At 47.0% G+C, this 13,311-nt stretch overlaps 1 long non-coding RNA gene across 1 annotated transcript; it reads right to left on the bottom strand.

Annotated features, from left to right (window-relative positions):
• Nucleotides 1-2,918: 2,918 nt before the first annotated feature.
• Nucleotides 2,919-12,122, bottom strand: LOC139030174 (uncharacterized). The gene is made up of 3 exons (XR_011482458.1): nt 12,007-12,122; nt 9,104-9,243; nt 2,919-8,202 (listed from the first exon to the last, which is right to left on the bottom strand). It is a non-coding gene; the product is annotated as an uncharacterized lncRNA (long non-coding RNA).
• Nucleotides 12,123-13,311: the final 1,189 nt, after the last annotated feature.

The raw sequence follows: 13,311 nt of genomic DNA, 5'->3' as shown, positions 1-13,311 counted from the left end.
TTCCATTTTTATACGTGTGTATATACCACATCTTCTATCTATTCATCTGTCGATGGACGTGTTCCAACTGGGTAAAACCCATGACCTATAAGGTGGTCCTTTTACCTGCTGCAAATCAGGGTCCCTGGCACCAGAGAAACCAGGAGCTGCTGGTTTGGGGTCAGTTACTGCCCTCTATCCCCAGCATGCCTATCTGTCTCCGAGTGTGTCTGAAATTTTCATCTCTCCTTCAGCATTCCATCAGTTTCCTTTGCCTGTCATTGCCCTGTTAGGGGTCCGTCACTCCACTGGTGGAGTGCTAACGGTGACACCTCTAGTGGTGGAGAGAGGAGCAAATTGCCCAGATATATTCAAGGCTTAACCTGGACTTCAACTTCACAGTTCTTCAGGTAAGGATTTATCTACAGAGAATAAGAACAGATCTTTTGCACATTTTTAACTGCAAGAATTTCATCACAGTATTGTGCATAATAGAGGGAAACTATCTAAAGGGCTGACAATGGGGGACTGATTAGACATCTTAGTGATCTGACCTGGAAAAGATGTTCAGTGACAGGTCATTGTGGAACCCGTGACATCTGGGTTCCATAGTCTTGACACTCACTAGGCTAAATCTTCATCATGTTACAGAAGCACCGTCAGCCTCATTCTCATTGTAAAATGGGAATAACCGTACCTACCTCATCTGGTCCTTGCGACATTTATAATATGCTCCACACAGTGCCCGGCATGTTGCAAATACTTGATAAATGCTACTTAGTAAGAAGAGTAACAGTAATATTGGCAGCACTAGAAACAGTAAACCATAAAAATCACGTTGAAGGGGAAGACAGACAGATGGAAGAAGCCACACCTGTGGGAATTGATGGGGAAACAAAACAGGAGTTGTTCTTGACCTCGTTAGAGGAATACATGCATAATAAAAGCTTAATTACCAAAGTAGGCTGTTAATGGTGATTATCCATAAGGATTAGAATCGTAATGATTTTTCTTTTCAATTCTCTGTGCATATAAACTTTCTACATAGAAAGTATTTTACTTTAGGAATTCAGAGACAGAAGGAATCACATTTTAAAAAAGAATTCCTGATTTAGATTCTGATAATTCACAGACTTTCTGAGTTGGGAGAAAGTTTATCTCCTGCAACCCTCTCACTCTACTGTTGAAGGAATAAGAGCCTGGCAAGGAGAGTGCCCACTCCCCATCCTCCCCCTTACCCCCTCCGCGCCCTCCCACCCACCTCCACCCCACGCTGTTCTCTGGAGAACCAGCCCAGAACCAAGGCTTCCCTGCTGCCTGGAAAAGCACACTGGAGTCGAATGCAGAGCACACTGATCTGGCTCTCTGTCCAGGCTCTCTCTCTTCTGTCCCGTGTACACAGCATAGGGCCTGACCCCTAAATAGTGCATGCGTGCACACTAAGTCACTTTAATCGTGTCCAACCCTTTAGTCATGTCCAAGTCATGTATGGATGTGAGAGTTGGACTATAAAGAAAGCTGAGTGCCGAAAAATTGATGCTTTTGAACTGTGGTGTTGGAGAGCTCTTAAGAGTCCCTTGGACGGCAAGGAGATCCAACCAGTCCATCCTCAAGGAGATCAGTCCTGGGTGTTCATTGGAAGGACTGATGCTGAAGTTGAAACTCCAATACTTTGGCCACCTGATGCAAAGAACTAACTCATTTGAAAAGACCCTGATGCAGGGAAAGATTGAAGGCAGGAGGAGAAGGGGATGACAGAGGATGAGATGGTTGGATGGCATCACTGACTCAATGGACATGAATTTGAGTAAACTTCGGACAGGGAGGCCTGGCGTGCTGCAGTCCATGGGGTCACAAAGAGTCGGACGTGACAGCTGAACTCTTTGCGACCCCATGGACTGTAACCCACCAAGATCCTCTGTCCATGGGGATTCTCCAGGCAAGAATACTGGAGTGGGTTGCCGCACCCTCCTCCAGGGGATCTTCCCAACTCAGGGATAGAACCCACATCTTTTATGTCTCCTGCATTGTCAGGCAGGTTCTTTACCACTAGCGCCACCTGGGAAGCCTGACTCATAGTGGAAACTCAACACCTACCTACTGAAGAAACCCCTGGATGAACGAATGAGCCAGCTGTCCTCTCAGATGCCCTAAGTGGTAGGAGACCTACAAAGGGCTACAGAAGCAGCGGTTAATTTTCCGGGGTGAAGTGGGAGGAATTCAGAAAAGCTTCCTAGGGCATGGAGCCAGGTCCCAGAGAATGCAGCCAAGAGACCTCCAGCCCTAGGAACCGGAAACGCACTGCGATTTGGGGAAGACGCTGGTGTGTTAGCGGGACAAGACTGAGGGTCTGCAGGAGATAACATGTCAGGAAATAGGGAAAAGACGAGTGACCTCACCCTTCTGTCCTTCCATGTTTTTCTAGGACATCTTAGAGAAGCCAGGTGACTATTTGGGGAAAACGATTTAAGATAACAATTAGTTACTAGCTGGCAAGTGTTTAATGGGTTTTTCTGTCCAGATAACATTTGCCTTTTCACCGAGGGCCTCTGACTTCACCCCCAGGAACGTGAGAATTGTAAGGAATTGGGGCGGGGTGGCAGGAAGACCTCTCCCCACCAGGAGTGCCTCGCACTCAGCCTGCAGTAAATCACTGCTCCCGGACAGGCCGCATCCCCACCCAGGAATCCTGCCAGACTCTGCAAGAGATAACCACACACATCTTTCGGAGACCAGCCCAACCCTCAAACAAATGTGCTCTGGGGACACTTTTATAATGGAATTTCTCTTTCATTTAAAGTTAATCATTGAACCTGTAGACTGCCTCATACTGAGTGAAGTAAGTCAAAGACAAATATGATGTTGCTTATATGCGGAATCTTAAAAAAAAAAAAAGGATACAAATGAACTTATTTACAAAACAGAAATAGAGGCACAGATGTAGGAAACAAATTTATGCTTACCAGGGGACAAGGAGGGGAGGGATAAATTGGGAGATTGGAACTGACATACACACAATATTATATATAAAAGAGATGACTAATAAGGACATACAATTGAGCACAGGGAACTCTACTCAATGCTCTATAATGATCTACATGGGGAAGGAATCTTTTAAAAGAGGGGATTTATGTATATGCATAAATGATTCACTTTGCCGTACAACAGAAACTAACACAGCATTGCAAATCAACTATTCTCCAATAAAAAAATTTTTTTTAAATAAAGTTAATCACATTAGCCTTTTCATCTGTTCTTCCATATCTCCAACAGTTTATAAGAGAGGTTAAAAGAAGTTCAAGCACACACACAGAGTCACTGATTTCCCAAGACTTGATTTTTCATCACGAGTCCCTGGTTCATAAGAGCTAAAGATGTTCCACTTGGTGTGTTGGAACCCATTATTTCCCAGGGAGACTTGCTGTCTGTTTTGATAGGAGCAATTTATCACCCTGGTGGAATCAGGCTGCCGTTTGGAAGGCAGGGCCAGGATTTATGAATCCCTTTTCACTGGGATGAATTTAATTCCCCAGAGTGGAAGTGGTATTAAAAGACTTGGCCCTGCTGCACCTGTGGCATTTGAGATGGTGGCTTCCAGAGTGAGTGGCAGCTTGGCCAGGAAACCCCTGCCCTCTCATACCCACATCAACACTGCACTAGAAATGTCTTCACCCTTCCAAGCACAGAGAAAGCTTCATCTAGGGCATGAAATCCAATTATGCTGGGTATAAAACAATAGTTTTAATTAACAATGATGGACATCCCAGGTGGCTCAGGGGTAAAGAAATCTGCCTGTCAATGCAGGAGTGGCAGGAGATGCAGGTTTGATCCCTGGGTTGCAAAGATCCCCTGGAGGAGAAAATGGCAATCCACTCCAGTATTCTTGCTGGGATAATCCCATGGACAGAGGAGCCTGGTGGACTACAGTCCATGGGGATGCAAAGAGTCAGACATGACTGAGCATGCACACAAGAGTTAACAATGAATTTAAAACAATAAAATTGATTTAGAGAGTGTTTCCACTCTATTTTTGGTGTGCCTAAGTTTTAAAATTATTATTCACTGAAGATACTTTTTCAAAGTATCCACTTTTAAGCTCTGAACCAAGTTCTTGCTCTATGGGGGCCAGCTTCTACTTCCAATTTATAGTCCAGTGTCCCCATATGTGTTGTGGTCCAGGTAAGACATGATGCTGCCCACTGGAACTACCTGGGAAGCTTTAAATGCTATGGATGCCGGACTCCACCCTCAGGGAGTATGAGACAATGTCTGGGGCACAGCCTGAAAACCAAGATTTTTTTAACCTTCCCAGGTGATTCTAAAGTATAATTAAGCTATATATAATTATTATTAAATATATAATATAATGAGCTTTATCTTTTGGAAACAAGCATAACAGAGTTTCAAATTAGACATCCTCCTTATAATCGGTCACCTATTTTATATGAACCAACCTTGACTTCCAAAATCATTTCATGGATCAACTTGGTAATTGATAAATATGCCTTAGTGTTCATGGACAAGTGGGTTGTTTACATGATGAATTTTCTTCACCGTCTTTAAAATTTGCGTGAAATCAGGGATGTTCTAGGGGTGGCTTCTACTTGGTCAAAGAGCTCACTTGCATCATTTTAATTTCACATTATCACTTGATATTCATTCATTGTCCAAATAACAGTGACACATTTCTGCTCACCATCTCTACTCCTCACCCATCACCCATCCACTCATCCTTTCAGCCACTCAACAGTTGTCAGGTACTGATGCAAGCATGCTCAGTCATATCTGACTCTTTGTGCAGCCCATGGACTGCAGCCCACCAGGCTCCTCTGTAGAAAATAGTAAATCATACAGTTGCTCTCTTAAAGGTCACAGTCCAGTGTGGAAAGAAGACTCATTAACAGAAATCACAGGAAAGGGTGAGAAATGCTTTATAAGAGGTGAGTTGAGGGTGCCAAAGAAACATGAAGATGGGCACCTAACACTGCCTCCAGACACAAGAAAAAGGACTCTTGTTTCTACAAAGTCACTTTTTGTATCATTGAACTGTGGATTATTATCTGTAGGACATGCATAGAAAGATGCCCACCATATACAGGTTTAACTATTTCTCTTCATCTTTATTCATTCGTTCATTGGAACTAAATAAATATACTATTCCACAATTAGATCATTAGTTAAAATATGAAATGCTAGAATTCATACATTTTCTGATTTAGATATTCCTCTTTGGGGAATAACATGTACCGAAGACACTCTGTTTTGGTCTCGCTGGTTCCATGGTTCTTTTAAATCTCACATCCAAGGACAGACATCCACATGAGGAAGGCTGCAGACTTAATTGCTGTCATCAGGGTCAAGAACACAGTGATCTTCCTGGGGCTCCCTTTTAAATCACTGACATTGGGGATTTCTTCACATTAGTAGGTCAGCACATGATAAAGCATGTGCCTATTTTAAGACCAAATGAAGGCTACTGGAGAACCAAGGAACAAGGCAAACATCTGGAATTCCTAGGCAGTCACCTAGGAGAAATGTCACCAGTGAGCCAAGGGACAGAATGGGACCAAGTCAACCTTGTCCACATAATTTTAAGTGGCTGCTTACAAGGCTACATAAAAAGTGAGCATAAAATAGGAGAAAAATGAAAAGATGGTGAACTTCTTGATAACAGAAGTCAGGGAGTAAGAAGGAACTCAGGTGGTTTCTTCCTTTCCCCATTTGAAATGAATTTAGGATCTGAGTCTTCTTTTCTGACCTCACAGCACTGGACCACTAAGGGACATCAGAGATAATTTAACCCAATATTAGTTTATAAATAAAAAATTGAGGGTCCAGAGAGGTGAATCAATGGCTGAGGTCATGCACTGAGCAAAGGTCAAGGTCAGAACTGAAACACCAGGCTTCCTACCGGCTGTGACCCCTCACCCCATGACCTTGAAGTGCTCTCACTAAGATGGGCCTGAAATCTGAACACAGCCAAGCACTCTCCTCGCCAGCATCATCCGACCAGAGTCATCACTGGTTCACTGGGACGATGGCTGCAACTCTTGGCCTGCAGGCTTGAAAGTTTAAGATATACAGTGTGTTTCTCTTTATGACCAAATTTAATTTCAGAGTCTTGTCTCTTCCTTCACAGGCTCACATCAAAGCCCTGCAGTGATGATGAGGTGGATAAGGGCATGAGTGCCTCTGAGCCTGGGCACCACCATCCACCAGTGGATACACCTGGGTGTCCACAAAAGAGTCCCTCCCATCCAGTCTCCTGGTGTCAGCTCAAGCTTGTTCAAGGAGGTCACCCTCCTTCCTCCATGTCCCAGTTGTGGGCCCTCTTCAGGTTCAGTGGCCCCGAGGCTTCCCTGGGCCCTGAAGTCAACATTCTGGCCTGTTGCTTGTCCTACAGGCTCAAGACGGGGAGGCAAGGCTTTGTGAGGATGCCTGTCCACCCAAAAACATGATAAAACTATTACAGCTGATGGGACCAGAGAGAGTCTGGGTTAAGGCGGCTTCCCCAGGTCCTACTGAGGGCATTTGAGGGATGACGAGGATGACAAGTCTCTCCTCCGGGAGTTCTCAAACACATCTGAGGTTTCCATAGGGACCCCCACCACCATGCACTCCAACCAAGGACTCAGCACTGAAGAGGGGTTTGTGGGAAAAGACAGAGCCCTGGGCAACACCTCAGATCTTTTCTGCCCTTCTTCAAACTCTAGAACCTTTATTTAATCTCAGGGCAACATAGAACAGAAATTTGCTCTGAGCTCATGTTTGTTGCTCACACCCTGAGTTCTGCCAAGAACTGAACTCCCCACCTTGCTGTGCTGGGTTCCTCAGGTGGCGCTAACGGTAAAGAACTGATGGCCAATGCAGGAGACATCAAAGATGTGGGTTTGATCCCAGGGTCGGGAAGATCTCCTGGAGTAGGAAATGGCAACCTACTCCAGTCTTCTTTCCTGGAGAATCTCGTGGGCAGAGGAGCCGGACGGGCTACAGTCCAGAGGGCCACACAAGTTGGACATGACTGAAGCAACTTAGCATGCACATACCTTGCTGTGCTACACCTGCCCTGAGCTTTCCAGACTAGGAGTCACATGCGAACAGCAATGAAAACTGACAACTCACATATCACTCGACCTCACCATGATCAAGGTGCCCATGACTTGAGTGCTCATGTGGTCCATTGCCAGGGACCCACTATCTGGATCTCGCCCCCAGATCCTGGTAGGCTCAAGACACCAGCCACAAAGAGGAGCTCAAGACGTGCAAGAGTCGTTGGAGAACAGCACTCGCCATTGCCCCTCCCTGGGTAAAGCCAACCTCCTAATGGCGTGTCAGCAGCATTTCCTCTTACTCAGAATCTGCCACAAGAAAAGCACATCCTCTCTAAGCTTCATTGTCCTTATCTGTCCAGACAGGCAGACATCTACTTATAAAGATTGCAGATAGGGGAGATCAGCCCTTACCAAGTACGTGTGTACAGTTTCTGTACAATAAATAGCAGCCATTAACAAAGACAGCCCTCGGACTGCAAGGAGATCCAACCAGTCCACCCTAAAGGAGATCAGTCCTGAATATTCATTGGAAGGCCTGAGGCTGAAGCTGAAACTCCAATACTTTGGCCACCGGATGCAAAGAACTGACTCATTGGAAAAGACCCTGATGCTGGGAAAGATTGAAGGCGGGAGGAAAGGGGGATGACAGAGGATGAGATGGTTGGATGGCATCACCAACTGGATGGACATGAGTTTGAGCAAGCTCCAGGAGCTGGTGATGGACAGGGAAGCCTGGTGTGCTGCAGTCCACAAGGTCACAAAAAGTTGGACACAACTGAGTGAGTGAACTTAACAAATACACACTACTATATATAAAAGAGACAAACAATAAGGACCTACTGTATATCACAGGGAACTATATAGCTTGTGCTAACCTATAATGCAAAAGAACCTAAAAAGGAATACACACACACACACACACACACACACACACACACACACACACGGGCTTCCCTGATGGCTCAGAGGGTAAAGAATCCACTTGCAATGCAGGAGATGCTGGTTCAATCCCTGGGGTCGGGAAGATTCCCTGGAGGAGGAAATCCAGTATTTGCCTGGGAAATCCCTTGGACAGAAGAGCTTGGTGGGCTACAGTCCAAAATGTTGCAAGGAGTCCAACAGAACTGAGCAACCAAGCAGGAGCATGTAACTGAATCATTTTGCTGCATACCTGAAACGAACGCAAAATTGTAAATCAACTGTACTTCAAAAAAATAAATAATACATAGCAGCCATTTTTAACCTTTTCTCTTCTGTATCATCATTAATAATGTTCTTAAGCTTTGTGACATTTTCACTGGGCATCTTTCTGAATTTACCACCTGGCAGAGATTAGTGAGGAGGCACCAGGTAATAATTTTGATCACTGCACAGACCACATGGAGGCAGATGTGCTTGAGAAAAGCCCACAAGTAAAAGATGATCTAGGAAACGTGAATGATTGCTAACAAAAGCAGTTTGGCAAGGGTATGAATGACTCAGGGCAAGCTTGTTTCCACTTCTACAAAAACAACTCAAGCCCCTTTGTCTTACTGAGTCTGTCGTGCAACTGCTCGGAGTTACAGCTCATTATGGACGTGGTACCAACAGGGGCTTCTACCCTGAGTCAGCACCTGCTCCAGCGACTCATCCAGGTACTAAAAATGCAGGCCCCCAAGCCGACTCTCCAGAGCTCTTGGTTCAGAATCATTGTCAGAGGGGCTTCCTGGAGTAGAAAGACTTGAAGTAGGAGCACACCCGCAGGAATGACACCCAAGGATGCATCCAGCCAGAGAGGGGATTCCAGGGGCGAAGAGGGGCGGCCGCATGGGGCTCCCACGTGTGCGGGACATGTCCCAGCCTGACTTGCCGCCCAGCATTCATGCTGCTCAGGAACAGACAGTGAGCCTTTGCCCAGCCTCTGGTGTAGTCCAGAAATTTCCCCTTAACAAGGTGTGCTGCTTTCAGATACTGGTACTGAGTCATCAAACTGACACAACCACCACACTTTCTCATTTTTCACATTCATAAGACCTAGGGCTATCATGACCAATAATCTCCTGAAACTGCATTTTCTACAAACTAGGACGTACCTCTGATCATGTCCAGACCAACACCTGCTGGAACAGGTCCTCGTCCATGGAGTCCTGGCCAGGGTTAGCAGTTTACCAGTGTTCAGATCCAGTTCCTTCAGGACTCTCCTCAAGCTCACCATTCCAAACTGTCTGAAGACCTAGAAACTCACAAGAAGTTAGCCCAGCTATTCCAATATCAATCCACTAAGTAACTGAGAACTCAGGAAAATATATTAGCTAATGGTTTCCACTTGGTCTAAAACAGAAATAGGTCAATTATATTTTTCCCCCTCTCTCTCTCATTCTCTCTCTGTTTAAACAAGAAAATTCCAAATCACACACCAAGAGCTGGGTTAAGATCAATGATTTAGCCAAACAACACAAAAGTAAAATAATAGCTAAGCTGTCTGCCAAGTCCACAGACTTGATTCCAAGCCTTTCACTTATGCTAACTCATTTGATCTTCACAACAACCCTACAAAGAAGCTGACACTATTATTATCCCCAATTGCCAACTGAGGAAACCAAGACACAGAGACATTGCAGTCACACAACTCACAACTGGCAAGGAGTGAATTCCAACCCAGACTACCCAACTCCTGAGTGCACACTCCTGAACACAGATGTTCAAGAACTGGAACCAGGCATCTTTGGATGCTGAGATGAAAACAAGAGTTTTAATGGAAGAGGATTTTGAGAAGCATAACAGTCACTAGACAAATTTTAAACAATCTGTCAAAAGCTGCAACCCTTTCTAAGGCAGCAGCACCCAACCATACCCATGCATCAGCTGTCACGCACCAAGGGCATTCCATCTTTCTTCCATTCAATATGGCGCTCCAAGGTGCCCAACATCAGGATGCCTGGTATGATAACAAATCATAATACTGAGTAATCAGGCTATAGCAGGGGGAAGAAGGCTGCTTCCTCCACCAGGACCACAGAAGGCAATGACTCTTATGTCTTTTTAGGGTCATTTGCGGGTAAGGCCCCCAAGAGCCCAGCACCACCTTTCCAAGACACATCTGGCCAGTGGAGGCCAAGCAGAATCAGGCCAAAGCACACAAAAGAGGACCCACTGATGGGGTTCTGGGTGCGGCTACCCCTCACCTTGCCTCCACCAATTCCAAGACTGGAAGTCACCCCGAGGGAGCTAAGCGTGGAGTCAACTGTCCCCCAGGGAAACTGCATTCACATAGACACAGGAAAGGCTCAGCCGCGCCACCACCTCCAGGCTGGAAACACACAATGACAGGCCACCAGGACAGACCTGGAGCGGACCCACCCAGAATCAAGCAGATGCGTCCATGGAAAGCCAGGGAGCTGGGAGCACCCTAATTAGGGTAGAAACTTCCCCCAGTCTGATCACCAGCACCAGTTTATCATTCTTACTGAACACCAAAAACCTTGTCTTCACCTAAGACACGTGAGAAACCCTTCAACAGAAAAAGTTTTTTTTTTCCATCTTGACCCAGATACTAAATGAGGCCTAATTGACAAAGCTCCACAGAAGGCCCCCTCCAGGGGCCTTGGCCAGGGCGGTGAGAGGCTTACTCACAAAGACCGGCTTGGAGCTAAAAGTCAGAGGGCAACTGACTAACAAGTATTCAGACAACAGTGGTGGGCTTAGGAGGACACAGGATATTTTTCCTGAGTTCTTTAAAACTAGGTCAGGTTCTTCCTGCCCAGAACCATGGCCCGGGGATGGAATCTTGACATCTTGAGGGTCACTCTGGGCCTAGCGCCCCTCCCCGTATCAGAGTCTCTGACCTAGGGTAGAATGGGACCACCATCCACTTCATCCCCCTTCCCCTGGTCTCTTCCGCCCAGCGCTCAGAAACAGAAGGGACTTGGGAAAAAAAAAAAACTTTCCCAGAGCACAGCACACAATCAGCAAAAAAGAATAGGGTTCAAAGGTTTCTGGGCAGGAAATGTCAAAGAATGAGGTATCTTGATGAAGGCAACCAAAAAAAATGAAAGCAGTCTGGTCTCTGAAACTCAACCGCCCAGCTCCCCCAGAAGCCCTTCAAAGGCTCCTAGAGCACTGGAGCCTGCAGCCCCATCTCTGGGGTGCCCCTTCCACCAGCACCCACCCCCCACTCCCGGGGATCTGTACCCTCACTCACAACAAAAGCAAAGAGGGGGAAGGGCGCACAGAGAAAGCTACTTTTGTCAGTGAAGTAGCAAATCTTTGAGATTCCCTGTTCTTCCAACACCAGTGGACTCTGGCAGGCCCTTAGGCTTCCTAGAGGAAGCTTCAACCGCGCAGTTCACCAGTCCCAGCTCAGGGCTGTTAGCCCAGGCTGTGCCCTGGATCATGGGCTATTTGGTAACTTATTTTGAGATGAGCAAGGTGACCGCAGGCGCCAGGTGGCCATGAAGGCCCTTGAAAACCTGTATCACAGGAGCCCCCCTGCGGACTTCCTCAGACACGCTGGGAATCAGGCAGAGGGCGCACCTGGCTGCCTGGAAGGACTGCAGGTCGCTGACCAGGCCCAGTGGCAGCTTCGCTGACCACGAGCACGGGGACACTGGCCTCCCGGTCCCCCCAGAGAGGAAATTGGCTACCCGAGAAGGACAGCGAGGTATCCAGGAATTCAGTCCCTCTGGGCCCTTTGGGGCGGGCGCCGCGGGACCCATAGAGGGCTTAGCCCAGGGTCACCAGCGTCACCTGCCCGGTTGGCGGAGGTGCTCCTCCCCGCTCTTCTGGGGGGGTTGGGGGAATCTAGGAGGCGGCGCAGGGGCGCAGGACGCAGGGGATGGGGTGCGGGGGACCAGGGCTGCGGGCGGGGCGGCGGCAGCGGCGCCCGTCTGCAGGCTGCACCCACCCCCGCGCCCGCAGCACCTGCGCGCCCTCCCTACCCGCGGTTCTATCTCCCCCCAAAGCCCGGGTCCCGCCCGCGGCGCGGGGCTCTGCCTACCCCGCCCGGGCGCCGGGCCCCTGCAGGCGGGCGGCTGCTGCTGCTGCTGGATTCCCAGCCCGGATGCAGGGAGTGGGACGAGGTGGCGGATGCTCAGCTCGCCTTGCAGCTCGAACGTTCTCAAGCTTCTCTTTTCTTTACTAACTTTCCTGAACGTGTGTGTGCGCGCGCACAGCCCTTGCAAAAAGTACCGTCGAGAAATGACTAGGGTTTCATTGATATATTTAATTGTATTAAATCAGTAACTGAAAACAAGGACAATCATACATCCCAAGCCAGGTTTCCGTGACCTTCTTCCCAAGGGGGGGTAAATCCATCATGTGAAAAAAAAGGGAACGTCAGAGCCTTGTGTTCAGGGAACTGGAGAAGGGGCTGCAAACAGTATCTTCCCACAGGAACAAGCTCCTTCGTCAGCTGGGGGTGTGGATAAACAGGAAACTAGTGAGAGCATTCTTAAAAGGTTAGATAAGAAAAGCAGGTGCAGCCTACCTGGTATCTACCCATTCTTGGCTTTTACCGAATAGAAATATTTGTCTTTTATTACTGGACTGGGCTTCCCTGGTGGCTCAGATGATAAAGAACCTGCCTGCAATGCAGGAGATCCAACCTCAATCCCTGGGTTAGGAAGAGCCCCTGGAGAAGGAAATGGCAACCCACTCCAGTATTCTTGCCTGGAGAATCCATGGATGGAGGGGTGTCTGGTGAGCTACAGTGTATGGGATCGCAGAGTCGGCCACGATTGAGTGACTAACACACACTTGCACACATACACACAGGACTTATTTAGGATCTCACTGGATTCCCCGGGACTTTTCCACAGGTAGATTTTTTGTTGCTGTTACCTTCCTTGTCGATACAAGCAGGCAGATGTAATTTTGTTTAAAATCTGTGAATGACTCTAACCCCCACCCCCCTCCCACGGTCTACGCTCTAACAAGCAAAGTCAATTTTCCTGGTGTTAAATAACATTGAATATTAATTGCATAGTTAACTTAAAAATCAAGTGCTGGGGTATACCACAGAAAAATCCCTTGCATTTTCTGTCTGGTTTCTATATTATTTTTTTTATTTTACTTTAATTGGAAGCTAATTACTTTGCAATATTGTGGTGGTTTTTGCCATACATTGACATGAATCAGCCATGGGGTACATATGTTCCCCATCCTTACCCTCCCTTCCACCTCCCTTCCATCTATATTATTTCTTGAAATCCCAGGGATCCTAGTCCCATGGCTGCAATATTTATTTGCTTTTCAAATTTTAGTGTCTTACTTGAAAATCCTAATTTCCAACAGAGGGAATGAA

Source organism: Odocoileus virginianus, chromosome 2, assembly GCF_023699985.2.
Source record: "Odocoileus virginianus isolate 20LAN1187 ecotype Illinois chromosome 2, Ovbor_1.2, whole genome shotgun sequence".
NCBI classification, from domain to species: Eukaryota; Metazoa; Chordata; class Mammalia; order Artiodactyla; family Cervidae; genus Odocoileus; species Odocoileus virginianus.
Note: the sequence above shows the minus strand (reverse complement) of the source record. Positions and strands in the feature narration are given on the sequence as shown.